Genomic DNA, 21,526 nt, shown 5'->3' on the forward strand with positions numbered 1-21,526 from the left:
GACCTGATAATCTGACTGAATGGTGCTACAACTACAATCTATCACTCAAAGTCAGCAAGGCCAATGAGCTGATTATTGACTTCAAGAGGAGGAAATTCGAGGTCTTCATCAGGGCTCAGAGATGGAGAGGGTCAGCAATTTTAAATTCCTCGGCATTATCATTTCAGAGGATCTGTCCTGGGTCCAGAATGTAAGTAACATTACAGAGTAAGCGTGGCAGCACCTCTACTTTCTTAGAAGTTTGCAAAGATTTGGCATATTATCTATGTAACCCCCTGGGTCGCCTCAGGCTCACTCAGCTCATTTAGTCTAGGGGGAGCAGCCTTCGGCCCCGCCAAACTGGGTAATCAGCTGGTGTGGATGCTGTGTGATGTCCCCGCCTCGCCCAAAAACAGACAGTACACCATATGCGATTAAATGAGTACAATTTATAAAGGTTACTATAACTAAGTGATTAATAACGATACAGTATATATGAAGAGAAAATTAAAGAAAAGGCGCCAAACTTATCAAAGTCCAAACCACTTCGTGCACAGCCGTTGGAGCTCAATTTCTGAAGTCTTCTGGCCACCATTCGATCCCCTCCGAACTCCTCGACTCGCAGCTCAGGACCACCCGAACTCCTCGGACTCTCCAAACCGCTCAGGACCCTCCGAGTGGTCAACCAAGCACATCTAGCTTCATCCCCCCCCCCCGGAGAATCTCCCGGCCTCGGACCCCCCTTTGGGGTCCGATCCGCGCCCAGCTTAGAGCATTGCGTCCTCTCTCTCGACCCCCTCGCGCCGATCTGCCCAAAAGCCCGTCAACAAAAGCTTACAGACTCAGAAGAAAGAACATTAATCCCCATTTGGTTTACAAAGGAATACCATTCTCATTATCAGTAAATTAGCATTCCTGCTAGTTAACAAAAAAGAAGAAACCCTCTTTACATCTAAAACTTTGACAGATTTCTATTGATGTGTGGTGGAGAGTATATCAATCGGTTGCATCACTGCCTGCTATGGAAATACTAATTCCCTTTAATGCAAAAGCCTACAAAAAGTAATGAATACAGACCAGTCCTTTACGGGTAAATCCCTCCCCACCATTGAGCACATCTACATGGAGTGTTGTTGCAGGAAAGCAGCATCCACCGTCAGAGACCGATACCATCCAGGCCACGCTCACTTCTCACTGCTGCCAATAGGAAGGAGCTACCAGCCACTCAGAACTCACATCACCAGGTTCAAGAATTATTATCCCTTAGCCATTAGGCTCTTGAACCAAAGAACCAACTACCATTCATTCATCCCAACACTGAACTGTTCCCACAACCAATGTACTCACTTTCAAGGACTCTTCATCTCATGTTCTTGATAATTATTTTTATTATTATTTTGCTTGTTTTTCTTTGTTATGTCTTTGTACTTACTGTGAATTTCCACAAGAAAATGAATCTCAGGGTTGGAGTTGGTAACATATATGTACTTTGATAGTAAACTTACTTTGAACCTTGAACTGCGAATGTTTTACAGAACAGCCTGGTATTAAGCATGTACTTGTTTCAGCATATCATTCAGCATAAAATGATTCTGTTGAAAGCTCGGTGCAATTAGTCTGAGAAGCACTGAGTAAACAATGTTAACAATGAGATATCGATTAGAAAACTCTCTGATAAATTACAAAAAGACACCATATTACATAATGTACTGCAGTGAGTTAATCATGCATAGAGGATTCAGAGGACAAATGACTTTAGTTCAGTCAAATCTTGAAAGAAGAATAAATAGAGCCAGTTGAGACAAATAAAATTATAGAACATAGAACAGTACAGCACAGTACAGACCCTTTGGCCCACAATGTTGTGCTGACCCTTAAACCCTGTCTCCCATAACCCTGCCCCACCTTAAATTCCTTCATATACCTGTCTAATAGTCTCTTAATTTCACTAGTGTGTCTGCCTCCACCACTGACTCAGGCAGTGCATTCCACGTGCCAACTACTCTCTGAGTGAAAAACCTTCCTCTAATATCCCCCTTGAACTTCCCACCCTTACCTTAAAGCCATGTCCTTTTGTATTGAGCAGTGGTGCCCTGGGGAAGAGTCGCTGGCTGTCCACTCTATCTATTCCTCTTACTGTCTAGAATACCTCTACCATGTCTCCTTTCATCTTCCTTCTCTCCAAAGAGTAAAGCACTAGCTCCCTTAATCTCAGATCATAATGCATACTCTCTAAACCAGGCAGCATCCTGGTAAATTTCCTCTGTACCCTTTCCAATGCTTCCACATCCTTCCTATAGTGAGGCGACCAGAACTGGACACAGTACTCCAAGTACAGCCTAACTGGTTTTATAGAGCTGCATCATTACCTCGTGACTCTTAAACTCTATCCCTCGACTTATGAAAGCTAACACCCCATAAGCTTTCTTAACTACCCTATCTACCTGTGAGGCAATTTTCAGCGATCTGTGGACATGAACCCCCAGATCTCTGTGCTCCGCCACACTCCCAAGTATCCTGCCATTTACTTTGTACTCTGCCTTGGAGTTTGTCCTTCCAAAGTGTACCATCTCACACTTCTCCGGGTTGAACTCCATCTGCCACTTCTCAGCCCACTTCTGCATCCTATCAATGTCTCTCTGCAATCTTTGACAATCCCCTACACCGGGGGTCGGCAACCTGCGGCTCCCGAGCCATTTGTGGCTCTTTCACCTCTGTGCTGCGGCTCCCTGTGGCTTTGGGAAATAATTGGTCAGTATTTAATTAAAATGTATTTTATGTTAGTTTGTTAGCTTTTGAAATGTAATTATGGTGATCTTGTACAACCTAAGTGTAGCGACACATTTCCTGCCACATCCGAAACGGCTCACAATTAGCCAGCATTCCGGCTAAGGGAGATAGCCTACGGGGGTTTGTGAGTACGCGTCTTTTGCAGCATCTGCGTCCATGGGGGCTGGGTTGAGGGAGGCTTAAAAGCAAGGCTGTTTAGTTCGAATAAAGCTATCTTTGACTGCAGTTTACTGACACCGCTACAACGTGTTTTTATCGCTGGCTGTCCAGACGGAAGGTGCTGAAACGCTTTGTCGCGTGTCTGGAAGAAGTGAAAACTTTCCTGGGCAGCAAAGGGCTCACCTTTCCTGAGCTGGAACAGCCAGAGTGGCTGGAAAAGCTACACTTCATGGTAGACATGACAGCGCACCTGAACACGCTGAACACAGCTCTTCAGGGGAAAGGACGTACAGCCCTGCACATGTTGGAGGATGTTTTGGCATTCGAGCGCAAGTTGACAGTGCTTGCCAGAGATTTACAGAAAGGCACTTTGTCTCACTTCCCCAATTTGAGAGAGTTCAAACAAGGTCACGACATGATAATTTCGGAGTATTTACATTCTGCAATCATCGCAATGCAAACATCGTTTGGGAAACGCTTCTGTGAGTTCAGAGAGGAAAAAAAACACATTATCCTTCCCGGTCACTCCCTTAAGCATCGATCCTTCCCTACTGAATACGACTGCATTGGCAGGTGTGAGTCAACCTGATCTTGAGATGGAACTGGCCGACATAGCCGACAAAGACATATGGGTGTCCAAGTTTAGACGCTTGTCAGCAGACCTTGAAGATGTTGCCTGTCAGAAGGCCGTTCTTGCTCAGAAACACAAATGGAGTGATATTGAAAACCTCACAGATGACAGCTTGCGATCCTGTGTAAAGATGAAGGTGACATCATACAGCCCTGATGTGCAGACGCTGTGTGCTGAGGTCCAGGAGCAGAAATCCCATTAACCAAGTATGATAAATATTTTAATTGCCTATTATTTTACTTATATTCATATTTTTTCATTGTTCAGTGAAATAGTCCTTTCATTTTTCAGGATGACAGCTGGCTGACGTTATTTTTGGTTTGCTGCTGGCGGAAAATTTAAGTTCGGCGTTTTTCATAAATACAAGAAGGACTCAAATAGACATTGAATATTTTACTTAAAAGTAACTTTCAACCCAACGTCTTTTTTTCGGAGTTCAAAATGTTTTTGTTGCATGCAGAAATGTAATTTCGTTTTCTCTGCAGGAGTTCATCAATTTCATAAATGCAACACATTATAGTTTGTTTATACATAGCATAAAGGCAAAAAAAACGTTGTATGCAGTGTTATTTCATTTTAAATGTCAAACGGGTTTTGCGGCTCCCAGTGTTTTCTTTTCTGTGGGAAACGGGTCCAAGTGGCTCTTTCAGTGGTAAAGGTTGCTGACCCCTGCCCTACACAATCCACAACACCACCAACCTTTGTGTCATCTGTAAGCTTGCCAACCCATCCTTCTACCCCCACATTATGACTCAAGGCAGAGAGAAACTATTCAAACAACATGAAGAAGCTTGTGTGTGAAAAGCAAACAGCAAATTTGATACTTGGGAAACATTTGCAGTGATAGTTGATTTCTATTAAAAGGATATCTTGTGAAATTATGAGATTAATGTTAAAAGTATGTATGTACATCACGATGTCTGTAAGGGATTCATGAGGAATGTTAAAGGGGTGTATGAATATGATTATAGTTCAGAAATGTACCCAATCAAGGGTGGAAAAAAATGCACAATATTTTCTGAATTGCATCCAAAATTGACTTTCCTTTGGCCAAGATGTGGACAGAATATTAACAATACAAGTAGCCTGGAGAAGATTAAGATGACTCAGAAAGAGTACTTAAGGAAAACTAACTTCCAAAAAAAGCAGAGAACAGTAACGTAAACGGATGATGCAAGCAAACCTGAAGGAACCATTTGCACATGTGGCAGCTGCTCTCCTTGCCTCTTCACTGTTCTCTGTATTTTATTTTGTTGGGGTTTGAAGTAATGAATACATACACTCAGACATCCATTCTAACAGTCACCACCTGCAGCAACAAATAGACAGAGTCAAAGGAATTAAATGAATTGAGGTGAGCGCACTGGGCTCGTGAGTTCAGCCATCCATGTGATTGGCCAATAGATTCATGTGATGCATCATGTGATTGGCCAATAGAGTCAAAGATTTTTGATGATGTTGGTTCATGAGTTACTCTTCTCCATCCCTTTTTTCTCCATGTTCCGTCCAATATGAGTCAGATGTTTTCATATGTGCCAGTTCTCCTTGCACCAGCCCCAAAGTCCAGCCTGACCCTTGTGCTGGTCTCATTTTACGTGCACAAGACACTCATGGCATGGGCTAGAGGAAAGCCAGATGCTGGTGAGGAAGCTAACCTCTCACCATGTTGGATACTTGCACCTACCAATGTAGGAAGATAAGTTAGAATAGGATGCGCACATAGTGAACCATCACCTTGGAGGGTAAGACTGCATAGCGTTTCACTACACAGGTCTGTAAGACAACAAGTGATAACTGTGCACAATGTGAGGTTTAGGACGTTGCCCAGCCCACTTGAAATTCTAGCATGGCAGAGAAAAGTATATTCATGCCAACACTTACTGACCTCACTGTGTTGCAGTGAGGGATGGTAGAAGTCAAAGTTTCCATGGCAGAAAAGATAGAATCCACCCAATAGACTAAGTGATATGATCTCAAACTTTTGGGCGTGTACATTTCACAGAATCCCATACAGTTCAGAGTGATACATCATTCACCAAATGCAGATGCGATCAGTGACAGGTTGAAAACTTATCACCATAGACACCTGTGCTCCTCCTCACTTGGAATCACTTACGGGTGGTGAGTATTAGTGGAAGGTCCACATTTATCATTTATTTTTATTTGTCATTAAGAATGGTGAGGAATCTCCCTCCTGAATCACTACCTTGGTGAGGGTGTCAGAACTCTAATAGGATGTGTTCAAGGTCAGCCCCAGGTATAATGTAGATTTCCAAGTAAGAGTCTTGTATGTGTCGGATATCCACCTTAATTGTATTAACATATACATTCTTTTTATGAAGTACAGGATGATTATTTTCTTATAATTGAAAAGGTGTTGACTAACAGCCATTTACCATAGGGAGTATGTCAATTTGGGAGCAGTGCAGGAGCTGCAAGCTTTGCATAGAATGAAGGAAAGCTTCCTCAAACTGCAGCTATACCTAATAGAGGCAAGTAGACAACAACCTTCAGCGTCTGTGGATCTTTGTCAAATTTTGCAATCCTGACTTGAAGTCCATGGAATCCAGAATGGCTTGATGAAATGAGGAATTGCATCCTTTGCTGATGCAGCTTCTGATATACTGTAGTCTTCTTCCCACATAATTTAATTGTTTTATCCAGGTCATTTTATGGTTAATAAGGGATCCCAAGGATAGAGTAATAAGACAATTGGAATGCCATGGGAAAATGGTGAGACTTCAGCTTAATGGTCATTGCGAATCAAAACTGTGCTAGAATGTTATTATTCCAAATATATGGCATTGTTTTGTTCCTTTCGGGCACAAATTACTCTTCAGAACCTTCAATTAGGGGAGTGGAGTCTGAATGTCATGGATATCAGCTGCACCTTAACAACATATCCAATGTAATCTTTTGTTGTAGAAATCCTTTTTTTATCCCGCTCCTTGTTGTTCCTCCCAATGGTGCTGCTGCAGTGTTCAAGGGGTGTGCTATCTTCGTGGTGAAGTTGTAGAGATGCAAACACCGAGAACACTCTGAGACCTTGCTTGAAAGTACAGCAGTTTGCCCATAAACTGTGCAAAAGTGAAATCACATCAGGAAGATTGCACTAATAGTGGCCCAAGCCCCTTGCAACTTTGCTTTAGCACTGTATCCTGCTCTGCAGCATCATCAGTAGGCAGTACTAGAATGAGGCGTTATAATGGGGGTAATGGCCCTTTCATGCTTTAAAGCATTTGTCCACTTGAGCTAATGGGCAAAAAAAGGCAAAGCGAAGAGAATGCCTCACAAAGAACAACCTCTGCCCATCACTCTTTCCCTGTTCTCCATCTCCCTCTGGTGCTCCCCTCCCTCTTTCTTTTTCCCTATGCCTCCCATCCCATGATCCTTTCCCTTCTCCAGCTCTGTATCCCTTTTGCCAATCACCTTTCCAGCTCTTAGCTTCACCCCACCCTCTCAGGTCTTCTCCTATCATTTCACATTTCCCCCTATCCCTCCTACTTTCAAATCTCTTACTATCTTTTCTTTCAGCCAGTCCTGACGAAGGGTCTCAGCCCAAAACGTCGACAGTGCTTCTTCCTATAGATGCTGCCTGGCCTGCTGCGTTCCACCAGCATTTTGTGAGTGTTGAAAGATCAACCTATGTGAGTTTCCTGGTGAGAATCATTGACTGTAAGGTTCAATTAGTATCTGTCTGTTCATGAGTGACGGCTTTATTGTTGACAATTTTAATTAGAAAATGGACTACTCTCTGTGGTACTCATATAAACCTTGGACGGAGAATGATTACTCTGAGATAAAGTTGAAGTGTGCTGATTTGGCTGTGTCACTCATTCTGCCATGCACTCCCTTTCAAGGATAGCTGCACATTTGGAGGCCTGCACAAACCACCCTACCTTCACAGACTTTCATTTGTTTATGAACAGTGCAAGTTCTGTCTACTGGCAGAAGATGTGTGTTTGTCATGGGAAATTGAATAGAGTGATGCAATTTTTATTTCAAGGACACTTTTATTTGTTCACGTCTGTTTTTATTGTCTAGGTACAGCAAAAAAAAATCATGTTTGACTGGAAAATATCATTGGAAAGATGTTACTTTCCAAGAATATAGCTTAGAATTTTATTTGTCATTATTTCATTATAATGACATTATCATTAATAATTTACCATAAAATATTACTTCAGAAAACAATTCTGTCCTGCTGGATGGATGAGAATATACATTATTACTTCCTTCACACGCAACAGATATGTAGAAATAGATTCCCCCATAAATTACTTAATATTGTATCAATACAAATCTTGAGGCATGCTGGATGGATTTGGGGGGCGGGGGGTCTCTGGGTTATTCTGGCAGAATGTGAAAAGTGATGGTTCTTGGGTTGCCCTGCTGGGAAGCTAGAAGAATTTTCTGATGCTGGCAAGCCTTGTTTTTGAGCTTCAACTAAGCATATGGTCTTAATCTGCCTTTGGCCATGCTAGTAACATTAGCGTGCTTGAGCTGACCCTTTGATATACCTGATATGCTTATTCTAATGTAATAAATTTCAATGAACATAAGTTTTATGCATTTTATGTGGAAGAACATCTAGACTGGAGTATTTTAGCCATATTTTAATTTCCAATACTTAATCTTTAAACTGACAGTACTCTATAATTTTTAGGACTTAGTCCTTTTCATGTCCATTAGCTGGATATTTGAAAATGTGCTATGTATGAGGATCCTCTGAACTTGTCATTGGTCAAAAATGTTATGATTGATTGTCACTTTCAATGCTAGTAGTACAATGCAGGAATGCCCTCTTTTCCTCTCTTTATTTGTCCTTGCTATTAAGCGTTTGCAACCCTTAGCCATCTCACTCCCATTATTCAAGGTATCTGCTTTTCATCCACTGCACATAAATTTAATTTATATGCCAATGATGTTTTTATACATTGTCAATCTATCTGCCTCTCTTCTGCATCTCATTACTGTCATTAAATAGCACTCCAATACATCTCGTTACAAGGTTAATTGGGACAAATTTTAAATCCATCCCCTTCAATAAATATTTTTCCAGCTGCACGCCCCCCCCCACCAACTACTTACCTCTCTTCTCCCCAGCCCCCACACAAGGTTACAGGAACTGAGGATCTTATTCATTTTGTACTTCTTGATTGCATACATTGCTTAAAAATCATACCATCTCATTTTAATAGTAGTTGATCCTGAGACAGTAAAATCTGAAATATTAGCATATTGCAGGTTTTTCTTGTTTCCGCATTTTCAATGCAGTATTGCTTCCATCAGCTAATGTGAACTTAAATTAGTTAATTAGGAAGGTTTGCTATTCAGAATCCCATTTTGTGTAAGTGATTGGTTTTGGTATTTTAACCACAACTTTAACAATCCTTTCACCATTTGCGGTGTTTGATATTAAACTATACATTTATATTTAAATTGTATGGTATCAATTTTTACATCCAGCTTCACAAAACAATTGGAAACATAAGGGAAAAAGATAAAAGTGAACCTCCTAAAAATAGTTCTGAATTGTCTATTATATATTTGATTTTCTTTCAGAGTTTGATTAAAATTTACAACCACTTACAGTTATAGCATAACATTTACAATGAAATGATTGTTAATTTTAAATTCACTTGCCATAAATTTGATACAACTACAGATTTAGTTCTGATTTTCTAGATTGTTGAACTGTGCTTGAACCAGGAATATCAGTAGTAAATGAATGCATAAATATTTAGAGAACTTTTATAGAGAGGGAGCAGGGATGAAATCATCGTTGAAATTCAAACAAGAAATATGTATAGTTCCTTTGTTTTAAATATCAATAAATAATGGAAAAACTATTATAAATTGCTCCAAATGTCGTTAAATATATTACTCTGTATTTTCTGTTAACCACATATTTTCCACCTATAAAATGAACATGCATGTTTTGCATCTAAGTTAGTGCGACAGATCCCTGACTGATTAAAAACAAATCTTTCTTAGTCCCATGTAGTTCCATGCAACAACATAATGACATCATGTCTTAATTGTCAAGCTGTGTGCAGTTGCACTGAGTTTCAGGAAACAGGACCCCAGTGGGCTGTAATTAGGCGTGGTTCAACAGCATAACATCTGGAACTTATTGTTAGCACACTTTAACCATATAAACAAAGCAATAATATAGATACTGATAATTTCTTTAAACTCTATTTCTTTGTGCAAGAAGCAAATTGTTTTCAATTCACAAAACTGGCTCAGATACTGTGATTTAATTTTCTAATTATGTTGATTGCTTTTTATCCTCTGTCCTTTGCAACTTGTAAATTCTGAAGCCAAATTAAATTCCAGCAAGAACGACTTTTTTACTTTCCATTATTGGTAAGAACAGTTTAACGACTGGAATTTGTTTCAAGGCAGCACATTGAAATACTCCTAAAGATTGCAAGTGCATTTTCTGAAGTCTTATTTTATGCAATAGAATCTTTGCATGTTTCCTGCGGCTGGTAACGCAAAGTATTTTCAATCTCTTTCTGCAGTTATCCATTGCATTTCATGAGAGTTAACTGCTGATCTAAGGTATATTAAAATGTCTTTATATAAATTAGAAAAAATCATTTCAGATGAATGACAGTATTTACATCATTGCATTTTATTGTTCTTCTGCCTTCCAAATAAATTATTTAATTTACAGGGGTATGTCCAGAAGTTACTATTAAATATGTATCATGTTTGCTAAGTCCTTAATTTTTGTCCATTTTATTCTGATCTTTTTCCACTGAAAGTAATAGAAATTATGTGTTTTGTTCTCTCAATCAATCGCAGCTTGAATTTACATCCAAGTAAAGTAAGACTTTCAACATAATTTCAATCAAGATTAATCTTGTCAGTTAAAATATTTTTCTCCTGACTTGACAAAAGCATACCTTTCAATATGCCAAATCATTTCTCTTTCATTCCTAAATTATTACTGATCACAAAAAAATACTAAAACAAGCATAACATTTTACCAGATACTATTATTATTCATTAATGGAACAGAATTTCACCAGCATTTCCTGGCAAAAAGAAAGATCAAAATTTGACTTTCTAACCTTGTAGCTGTACATGAATAAGTAATATTAATCTGTATCTAAGTGAGTCTAGTCATTGTTGCAATTTGATTTAAAATGTATATGTTAACCCTGTTTTTCAGCAGTTTTCTTTGCTGCACTCATGTAAGTAATCTTAATTAAACAATGTATGCCTTTGAAGTTTCTCTCTATATTACTACATTGCATTTTAATGTAAAATGTTGCACACAATTGGTTATCATCAAAGATCCTATAGGTATAATTTTACAACTTGAGTAGTTTTGGATAGATTTGATATTCTAAACCCTGTAATGTGCAAAATCAATTTAAATTTTCATCTGATAATATGAACTACATCTAGAGTATAACAATCTGAGTTGCCTCTGTACATGAAGCTATTCAGTTCTTGACAGTTACTGTGTAAGATGGCATGGAATTGGTTCTGAGAATCAGACCTGGAATTTGTTAGTTTGAGACAAAATATTTGATGAAGCTACTCAATCGAAACTTCTAACAAAATAAATTCTCCATCACTGCAATCATTGAACTTTGTTTGAAACCAAGCATACCTAATTGCGTGCATTGGATTTTTTTCGCACTGAAGAATAAGAAGGGTATAATTTTGTTCTTGTTTGTCAGTCATGATTTTAGTATTATAAAATGCATTATTGATTAATTCTACAATTTTCACTACATAACCATGAAAAGAAGTATTTCATTACACACAAAACCACCTAAAAGACTCCATAGATTGCTGCAGGATTATATTAAACTGCTGTTATGACTAGTACAATTAGAGATATGTAGTCTCGTTTTCTTGGTACTAAATGTTCTCATTGATATGGTTTCTATAATTGGTGAGGACATCTGGATTTTCACTATCAGCCAAAGCATTTCAGTTTAAAGTCAACTTCTAACTACTTTGGATCCACTAAAGCTGCACTGACAGCAAACATAAGCAAAAAAACAAAACAGATAATAGGAAATTCTTAATCACTCATTTGTGCAGAGATTTCACTATTGCTGAAACATAACAGGTACACTGTTTAACTGCTTCACATTGGCAGAAGAAGACATTGGTACTCTCAGTTACTGCCAATGAAGACACAAATATTTTTGATATTTATTTGTTACTTCTGCACTTTTTGTACTTTATATCTGTTATGATTCCTTTCCATTTTCAGGAAAACAAAAGCAGGAAGAGGAAGATGAATACCTCACATGTCCACTTTTCAATGCCTCTTGCTGTAATTAACTGCAAAAACCTTATTCCCTACATACAGAAGTTTGAGAATCCAGTTGTTACTCTGCTAAATATTTAATAAGATTTTATGGTAATAATTATTTATTTGCATATGCAACTGTTGATTTTATCAGTTTTAACAAATCATTCAATAATATTTTTAGATAATAATCATTATATAGCAAGTTCTAAAGATCTGTAGAAGACACAGAAGCCATAACATGTTGGACAGTATTATCGTTCTGCTACTGAGAATAGTATTAGTCACATATGATTTTTATGTTGAAATTCTTTTGTAATTCATACAGGACACTGCCTTATAAATTGTCACACACATTTATTATGCAATAAGGAAAAACAACAATAGGGCAGCGTGTCAGCGTAGCAGCTAGTGTAACTCTTTACAGTGCCAGTAATTAGATTCAATTCACTCTGTTGTCTGTAATGTGTCCATATGTTCTCTCCATGACCAGCTGCATGTTCAGGTTTCCTCCCACATTCCAAAGATGTACGAGTTGGTAAGGGTTAGTAAGTTGTGGACATGCTATGTTGGCACCAAAGCATGGCAACACGTATGAGGTGGCCCCAGCACATCCTCTGACCACATCGGTCATTGACACAAACGACACATTTTGCTGTATTTCAATGTACAAGTGACAAGGATAATCATATCAATAACTAGGGAAAAACTTCATTGAACTTGACTTGCCCCATCGTTGAAAAGTTCCCACAACCTATGGACTCACTTTCAAGGACTTTTCATCTTGTGTTCTCAATATTCATTCCTTATTTGTTTATTATTATTATTTTTTAAAATTTTTGTATTTGCATAGTTTGTGGTCTTTTGCACTTTGGTTGAACAACCATGTTTGTGTGGCCTTTCACAGATGCTATTATGATTATTATTCTATTATGGATTTATTGAGTGTTCCCATAAGAAAATGAATCTCAGGGTTGTATATAGTGACAGATATATACTTAGATAATGAATTTACCTTGAACATTGAAGTTATGTTAATGGGATATCACTTCTCGAACTTTAAAAGTAGACTTTTCTCATTTTACCTCAAAGTGAATACTCAAAATGAATAAAGTTGTAAGATGTAATAATCACTAGCTTCAATAGCTTGGGAACAGACCTGTAAGTTCTTATGACAGAAAGGTTTCAGTTCGAGATAACAGTTAAACTAAAGCACTCTTTTCCATATCAATCATAGGAAGGATTGTGTTTTAGTCTACAAACATCATTGCTTTGTGACATTAGGTGAACTTCAGTCACTGATTGAAGTTGAACAATTGAGCAGCAGCTGCCTTCTACGTTCAATACAACATGGTGATGATTCTATGGACTGGATTGTGCGTGATCTGGCCGTATTGTTAGTTCATCCTTTGTACTGCTCCTTTAGCCATACTAACAAATAAAGACTGTGCGGGTATAAACTAACATAAGGCCTCCTACCACAAGCAAACTGCTAGAGTGAAGCAATTGCTGAAATAGCGACTAGGTGTCAGTTAGTAGAACCTAAGGCTGTACCCAAGGCCTTTTGACTGTTCATACCATCCAGTGTTTTTCAACTGTTTTTTAACTATCTCTAATGATCTGAAATATTCATAAGCTGTTGAAAGAGATTAAACTATCTAAAATACTTTATTAAAACATACAACATAATTTATTTTTAAAATGTTAGAAGTTAATTAAACATTAATATTAATGATGTAAGTAAAACAGAAAAAATAATTTTCCTTCACTTGCCTTTTTCATCTGGGCAAGGGACCCCGCTGAAGTGAAAAGGACCCCGTTTGGCCATGCGTAATATATAATAGAGGGAATCGATACAAATTGTACCAAACCCCTCGGTTCAGAACAACACTAAATTCAGAAACAAGTCCTGGAGATGAAGTTTGAGATCTGTGAAGGCACGGGGCTTCTCCAATTTCTCTTGGCCACATGAGGAAAACAAGTGAAGAACAAGTTTTGTTTTACTTCATTGATATTGATATTTAATTAAGTTATGATGTTTTTGTTTGTAATTTGTTTTAAATATTCAAAATAGTTTAAATCTCTTTCAACAGTTCTCTGTGCTCTGTCACTGGTGGATTGTCCTCTCCAGAATCACCCAGCAAATTATTGGGACAACCTAGCCCCACATTGTTTTCAACCATCTGTACTCAGGGTCACAACCATCTTTCAGCTCAGAAACAAATGGAATAAATTAATCATTTCAATGTCCTTTGACTCACTCCCTAATCCGCTCACAACCTTCCCCATCTGAGGGTGCCAAAGTTGTATTTGTGGTGGGTGCCAGGATGCATGTGGCTCCGCGTGTAATTGCAGTAAAATGTTTCAGTAACCTGCAGTGTAATATTCAAAATAATAAATTATACTCACACAGCAGCACCGTGCTAGCAGAAAATCCACCTCAATTTCGATTAACAACGTATACATCATAGATGTCAAATTTGCAATAAAAAACTGATCAATAAAACTTTGTAATATTGTTGTTAAAAGCAACATATTTCAGGGGTTATCAACCCTTTTAAAATAAAGGGATTTCATCTTTACACTATGTCATTTAAATCATTAAAATGTTTGTGTATACTATTATAATCAGACAATAAATTACAGCTATTGGATGGGTCAGAAATGCTTGGTTTGACCCCATAATTCAAGGTTTGTCATGGCTACAGAAAATGCTTGTCTAACAATCTGTTGATTGCAAGCCTGGAGCAGCTGTGAACATTAATTGGAAGAGATGAAGTTGAGGTGAGAACCACACTGAATTCATATCAAGATGTCATTTACCTAATGGAAAGCAGCCGTTTGTCTTTTAGGTTTAAGCAGTTAAAAAATAAAGTAGTTCACTATTTTAACCATACAGACTTCAGCAAATTTTAATACACATTACATGCTGGGCTGGACCATATAATATCCACTGGAGTATTTGCATTATAAAATTACTGTTGCAGGGACTTAGAAGTTTTGTCTTTGACGCACATAATACATTCCTTGAAAATCCTGCATGACTCGGGTTAAGTCCTTGTGCCCTGAGTGATTTGACAATCTGGATACCACAGCTGGACCATTTTAGTTGCATATAGTAGTAAAGGACAATGAACAAGCAGCTTGATGAGAGACCCCAGAAGCAGTGTGTCTGTCTTCATGAAAAACTAACCATCCATCTGGCCTGCTGTTTCCTTTGGGCTGAACATAGGACATCATTTAACTCAGCAGCCATATAGTACCCATGATCTATTTCCTTGAATCTTTATCAGTAATCAACAGGATACCATAGTGGATTGTCATGCCCGTGACCTGCGTATGCATTACCCCCGGCTAACGTGGATCAATCAAGGGGAGATGCCCTTGCTTTGGCTCGATAACTGATGGAGCACAAACACTGAAACCATTCGACAAAAAAACACTGAGAACGCACTGTGTTAACATTGGAACAGTATGTTAGGCAGGAAGTTGAACAATATACACAATCCCCTCACTTAAGCTTGAATAGGTAATGAAATATGTTATCGTCTGCTATTTCTCTGTTTTCATTTGAACCGCAGTTGAACCTAAGCTTGATGATTAAGTCCTAATTTGTAGATTAACCATATGCCAAGGCAAGTGTATGTTTGTAAAGTTTACTTCTTTTGTATTCCATATTGCCAATTTGAATAAAATAGTTTTAAGCTGCTGATTATAGCCGAGTACAGAAGGCCTCTTGAGATTGTTTGTTCAAGGGTATTCTAACAGTATTACAGACTACACTTTCTATGTTATCTTGGCGGTCAATTTGGCAAAGGTAGTTGATTTTCAATAGGGCAACACTTGCCTTTCACATGTGGTAACTGCAGTAAACCACCGGTTGCTTTAATTTTTTTCTCTTGAAAAAAGCAATATCCTGTTTGCTTTAGGAATGCTTAGAGCATTGTTATCAAATATAAGCAAAACATGATTCCTCTTAAAATCCTATGCACATGTTATGAAGCTCTGTAGAGTTAAGTCAACAAAATAAAGCACTAAAGCATGCAAATATTTCACTCTTCCAAAGGTCATGAAGCAAACAATCTGAAGAAACTTATTCTTCATTTTTCAAAGAGTGGATGTGAATTATTACAGGTGACTGTTTACTGCAAAGAATGCTGTTTATATTGGAGATGTGACCAATTTGAAATGAATATTAAATCATTTAACATCATCCAAATTTGCACAGTTAAAAGTACGTGAGTTTGAAAGCATATTGGTTATGTTTAGAATATTTCTGAAGAGGCACAGTATTAGTCTCAATTATCGTAGGGATTTGGCAACATTCCATAAACAGTTCTGGGAACAATTTTGATCATTAGCTGTGTAAACTGGGACTTTGCCAGGAATATTTCTAAGACCTGAGAGGGTAATTAGTTATTGACTGATAAACAGTGTTGGAACCAAGGGCACATCATACCTCACAGGTCCAGGTCTAAAGAGCTGCAATGTATTCTCTATTCCAATTGGCCTGAATTAATTTGTGATTCCATCTGTTGATTAACTTGCCTCTCATTCATTAACACTGATTTTTTTTCCCAATGTAATCTATTTTGTATGTTGGTAATTAGTTGGACCCACAAAGTAGACCACATGGCCAGTAAGACAAAGTGCCCACAGCATTGGGACAGTCCTTCCTTAGCCAGGGCCTCCTGAGCTTACCTGTGGATGTCCTGATTTTCAGTGCCGATGCTGGTGGAGTCCAACAAGACAGCTCAGACTTCTACAGGTTCCTCAGCTCTCAAGCTGGGAATTCTGCTCACTGAGCTTGTGCCAGGTTAAATCCAGAGTCAATGCACTGGTCCTCTTCCAAACTAATTAGAGAAATTAGCCACCAGAAGAAAGTTAAATGGAGTATTTTTTTAATGAATTGTTATTTTCAAAATGTCTTTAAGTTGTTCCAATGTGTGACTGTGTTTTTGGTGTGTTGAAGTTAATCAAGTAATATTTTGATTATTTTTTAATTGTCATTTCCATCAACAATGATGAAGCTTTGATAGCTGAACGGTTGAGGCTCGTCACCGTCCCAGCTATGCTGTGAGAGCAGTAGGCTGCCTGTACTGACGTATTCTTGCACTGCACTCTGCCATGCCCAAGCACCGGGAGCTGAGATCCTGAGGAAAGTCTGCACGTGGAGTCGCATTGGAACAGGCAACATGTCTCAGGCTGCATGGCTAGTGATTCTGAGGTAAAGGAGGATCTGTCCCTTTGTACCTCTTCAGCTGTGGGAAATGTATTTTCATCTGTAGTTTTCACATCCTTTTCAAACCAAGCTGGAAGAACAAAAGTTGGGGAAAAAGGGTATTTTGGGAATCCAGTTTACTTCAACTACATCTGTTAACTGCCCCATCTATCTAAACTGCCCACTCAAACCATGATTCATGACACAGAGAACATACTAGCTCCAGTATCTTGCAAAATTAATCCCAGCAGAAATCTGAAACTTTGGAGATATTAAAGCAGCAAATTTACCGAGTAAATTAAAGACAGTCAATTTTTAATGCCTGCATTGCTCTCGCATTAGCTTATCAAGCAAGCTGTCATAGACAGAAACATCAGCAGATCTGAACAGAAAGCACTTCTTTTAATGCCAAATGAATATTATGTTTCTGGATTTTTTTTCCTCTGTGATCTCTATGGCCAAGAGTAAGTGATTCTCAGGAAACTCATTTCTGAAGGATGTCAAGGAAGTAATACAATAGACAATATTTTGGAAATGATTTGCAGGCCGGTTTTTAATATTTAAGTGTTGGTTTTGATCAATAACTTTTTTAATGCCTGATAATAATTCTGTCAAGAGATATAATAATGCTATGAAGCTTTGAATAATATTCCTACTGAGGTGCTCAAGCCTTTTAAAAAATTGCATAGAGTAATACAAGCTTGCAGTTGTAACATCTGCCATCGCAAAAACCATGATGGATACGTTTTATTAATAAAGTCGGTTAGTTCAGATGCTCACATTTTTCTACTAAATATCAATATTTTTATATTTGGGACTTGCAGCTAAGATGGGATTAGTGACATTCCAATCAGCATTCCTGGACTAATGAATCCATCAAGCTCTTCTCATGAGCATCTCACATGAAAATTGTCCACCCAACTGCAAAGAAGTGTATCAGAATAAAGGGCAATCAGACTTCACCGATTAAATAATTCATCAAAACTCATTGTTCACATTGCATCAAAAGGCAGCTTAGCAAATACACTAATATTTGCAAAAATTCTGATGATGCAGTTGTAAGGATCAGTTGTCCAATTTCATTAACAAGGCTGATATATGTTTATTAAAGTCAGTCCTAAGGTTGATTCATCCTCTTAATCATCATACTTGTAATGTGGTGCCTTTCACAATATGGATATGTTCTCTTTCACATATCCAATTTTGGATATGTGTTCTGCTTTACAAACTGTGATATGTCACCAACAAGTACTTCACTGTAGAGTTGGACAGAGCCAGTTGGCCTGTGGTGTGGTAGTCACACAAGTAAATGATGCAACTCTCTTTGTAGGTTCTTCTGTTTAATAAAGTACCTTTTATTTGTTGAAAGTTATTAGGAGTTATCAAAGTATGGTGACTGATGTACTGTTAATAAAATTAAACAGTTAAGCTATATGCCTGAACCTGAAGAACAAACCCCGGGGCTAATCACTCCGAATATCGATCGCACATGAATGTGCACTGAGAGATGGAGCTGTGTGAGTCTACTGAGATACAGTATAAAACAAGTAAAGGCACCGAGACACTTGGTCTCCAAACAAGTAACCTTTAAACGATGGTTAGATCAGAAAAGATGTAAATTGGTATTTTCCTTTTTTGGCCAGCAAAGCAAAGAAATGTTTCATACCATAAAGTTCTGTAAAAATGTAGCAGATGCAAGCACATTGCAACCCACCTAGAAGTGAAACAGTTGACCTTTATCTCTTTTTTTCACATGCAACAAAGAACAGAGAAGGTTGTTTGCTATATCCTTAATGGAGCTAAGATTGCTAGCAGCTAATTGCAGTTTTGCAGATCCGTACTCACTTATTAGTCATCAGATTATTTGTGAGATCTGGGAGTTCAGCCAGATGAAATAACTATTATATGAGACAGAGTTAACTTCTTTTAAAAGTACATAGAGATACAAAAAATTGCTGAGCTAGCCATAACGAGGCTAGAAATGTTGGATGGCCAACCGCAAAATGTACATCCAGTGAAGTGGGAGAGAAAAGGCAGAACAGGGTAAGCACAGCCAAAGAGATTGAGATGTTGCAAGTGATCTGGCAAAGCAATACAAATGACTGGGGAAGGAAATGCTCTGTGAATGGTGAAATATTGTGCTAAGTAGACTGAAAGGTAATTACTACAAACAGTACGTGATGAACTCAACATTAAAGCTCATGGAAAGGATGAGGTAAACAATATAGGAACAGAGGTGGGGACAGATTTAGGGGACAAGTGTTGCTCACTGTATCTGGAGCTAAAAGAAATCAGTTCTATAGAAGGGAACGCCACAAATAGATCACTGGTGTAAAGATAATTGACATTTCAATCTGAACCAGGAGCAACCTGACGCCCCCCCCCCCCCAACAGTATGGTGAGGTAGCAGGTAAATGGGGTTGAGTCGGATCCAAGATCTGCCATGATGGAATGGTGGATCAGACTTGATGGGCTGAATGGCCTAATTCTGTTCCTGCATCTTATGACCTAAGTAGTAAGCCTCAATGATGCAGTAAAAAACAATGATTTCACAGCTGCCACTTGTCCACCCACGAAAACCATTTTTTCCTTAACTAGCAAAATTGTCATAATGTACAGGGCTCTCTATTGAAATGTACAGCCAATGTGTCTGATAGAAGTGCTTTGACAGAATACTAGCAACGTCTCCCACAATGAACCAATTTCCATAATTGTCTAACATTTTGGTTCTGATATTCACAAACATTCCAAAACCATTAAAATATAAATGCTCAATTAAAACATTAAGACCCAAGAATCTTTCCAGGTGAAGCAGCCATACATTTGCATGTTTTCCAATCTATTGGATTGCATTTGGTGTTTGCAATATGGACTCCTTTAAAAGCAGACTGAGTGATTGGTTTCTGGAGGTCCTGAATTAGTTCCACAGAAATACTTCAGAGCGCCCTTTTGCCTGCCACATCATTTCTCCATCCCACTCCAACCTTTCTCTCTTGGCCTCCTGTGCTTTTTTTAATGATGTCCTACACTTCCTTATCATCCATCTGGGCATATGTCAAGGTGACTTCTTCAGCTTCAGGTAACTCATTCTGTCTGATTAGAACTCACCATTTATACCGAAAGTTATCGATCTGTAAATTGACTCAGTTTTTCTGAGCTGAATATGTTGTAGAGCCTGCATTTCTCACCTTTAAATAGACAGAAGAAAGAGCCTCAATAAAGAGTCTTGGCCCAAATCAGTGACTGTTCATTTTCCTCCATAGATGCTGCCTGGCCTGCTGAGTTACTCCAGCATTTTGTGTGTGTTGGTTCACAACTCTTCTTCTCCTTTATATGCTAACTTTTCAACAGTTCTGATCTGAGAGTTTATGTTACTTTAATTTCTCTCTCTAACTACCTCAAAAAAAAAATCAGCCATTAGATGACCTCTGCAACCTACCCCAGAGCATCCCTGACATTATCCTGCCAAAAATACTCCCTCTGGTCTTATCCATCCTTCTCTCCAACTTTAAACTAGCTTGGTTTCTCTTTTTCCCAGTTCCAACAATAGGCCTTTGTCATGAAGCATTAGCTTTGTCTCCCCACGGGTACTCTCTGACCTACTGAGTGTTTCTAGCTGTCTCTGTTGTTATGACAACCCTCATGGTTGGCTCACATTGAATGCTCTTCCTATACAATGTTGTGACTCCCTGCTTCGGTTCTGTGTGCTGGTAAATTTTGATCAGCACAGGTTACCTTCAGCTAATACATGAGAAAGGCTAGTGAGTCTTCCCTGAGCTTAGTCACTTTTCCACATGGTTCCCAATACAAATTAATTTTTATTCCTAATTTTTCTAACGTTATCACTCTGCACTGGTGTGAAGGCTCAACGAAGGGCAGCCCTGCTGCCCTGAAAATTAGACAGGGCAGACATACCTCTGCACTTGGTTACATCAAGCTCCTCCAGCTCCCATTGCTTTGGGCCTTGCTTCCCACTCCTTGGTCAAAGTAATGAAGGCGTCAAACTCTGAAACATTGGCTGAGCTTTATTGCAAATCCACGACCCCTCCTCTTACCAAACACAACACCCTTCTCCAGGTCCAGCGTTAGAACCTCTCTCATATAAATGCACAGCTCTTGTCTTTGAAGAGCATCATTTGGTCTTCGTGCCAGTCAATAACAGTAGTATCAGAGTTTACCTCAAAATGAAAGAATCGTGACTGCAAACAGGCACCCATGTGCATGATTTTGTGCCTATTATCATAGACCAATTATGCATTAATGGAGTGAACTTCTTCCTGTGTTTGAAGGATGTGGAATTAGTTGTAGGAGGATGTATGCCCACACATGTGCCATCAGCAACAACTACAAATTGGGGAAACAAGGAAAATGGAAACATTTCAAGCTGACTCCTTTGAATTTTGAAACTGATTAAGTAGTTTTTCTTAGAACAGTAGTACATTTCTCAAGCTTCATCCAA

The sequence above is a fragment of the Hypanus sabinus genome, chromosome 19 (assembly GCF_030144855.1).
Source record: "Hypanus sabinus isolate sHypSab1 chromosome 19, sHypSab1.hap1, whole genome shotgun sequence".
Taxonomy (NCBI): domain Eukaryota; kingdom Metazoa; phylum Chordata; class Chondrichthyes; order Myliobatiformes; family Dasyatidae; genus Hypanus; species Hypanus sabinus.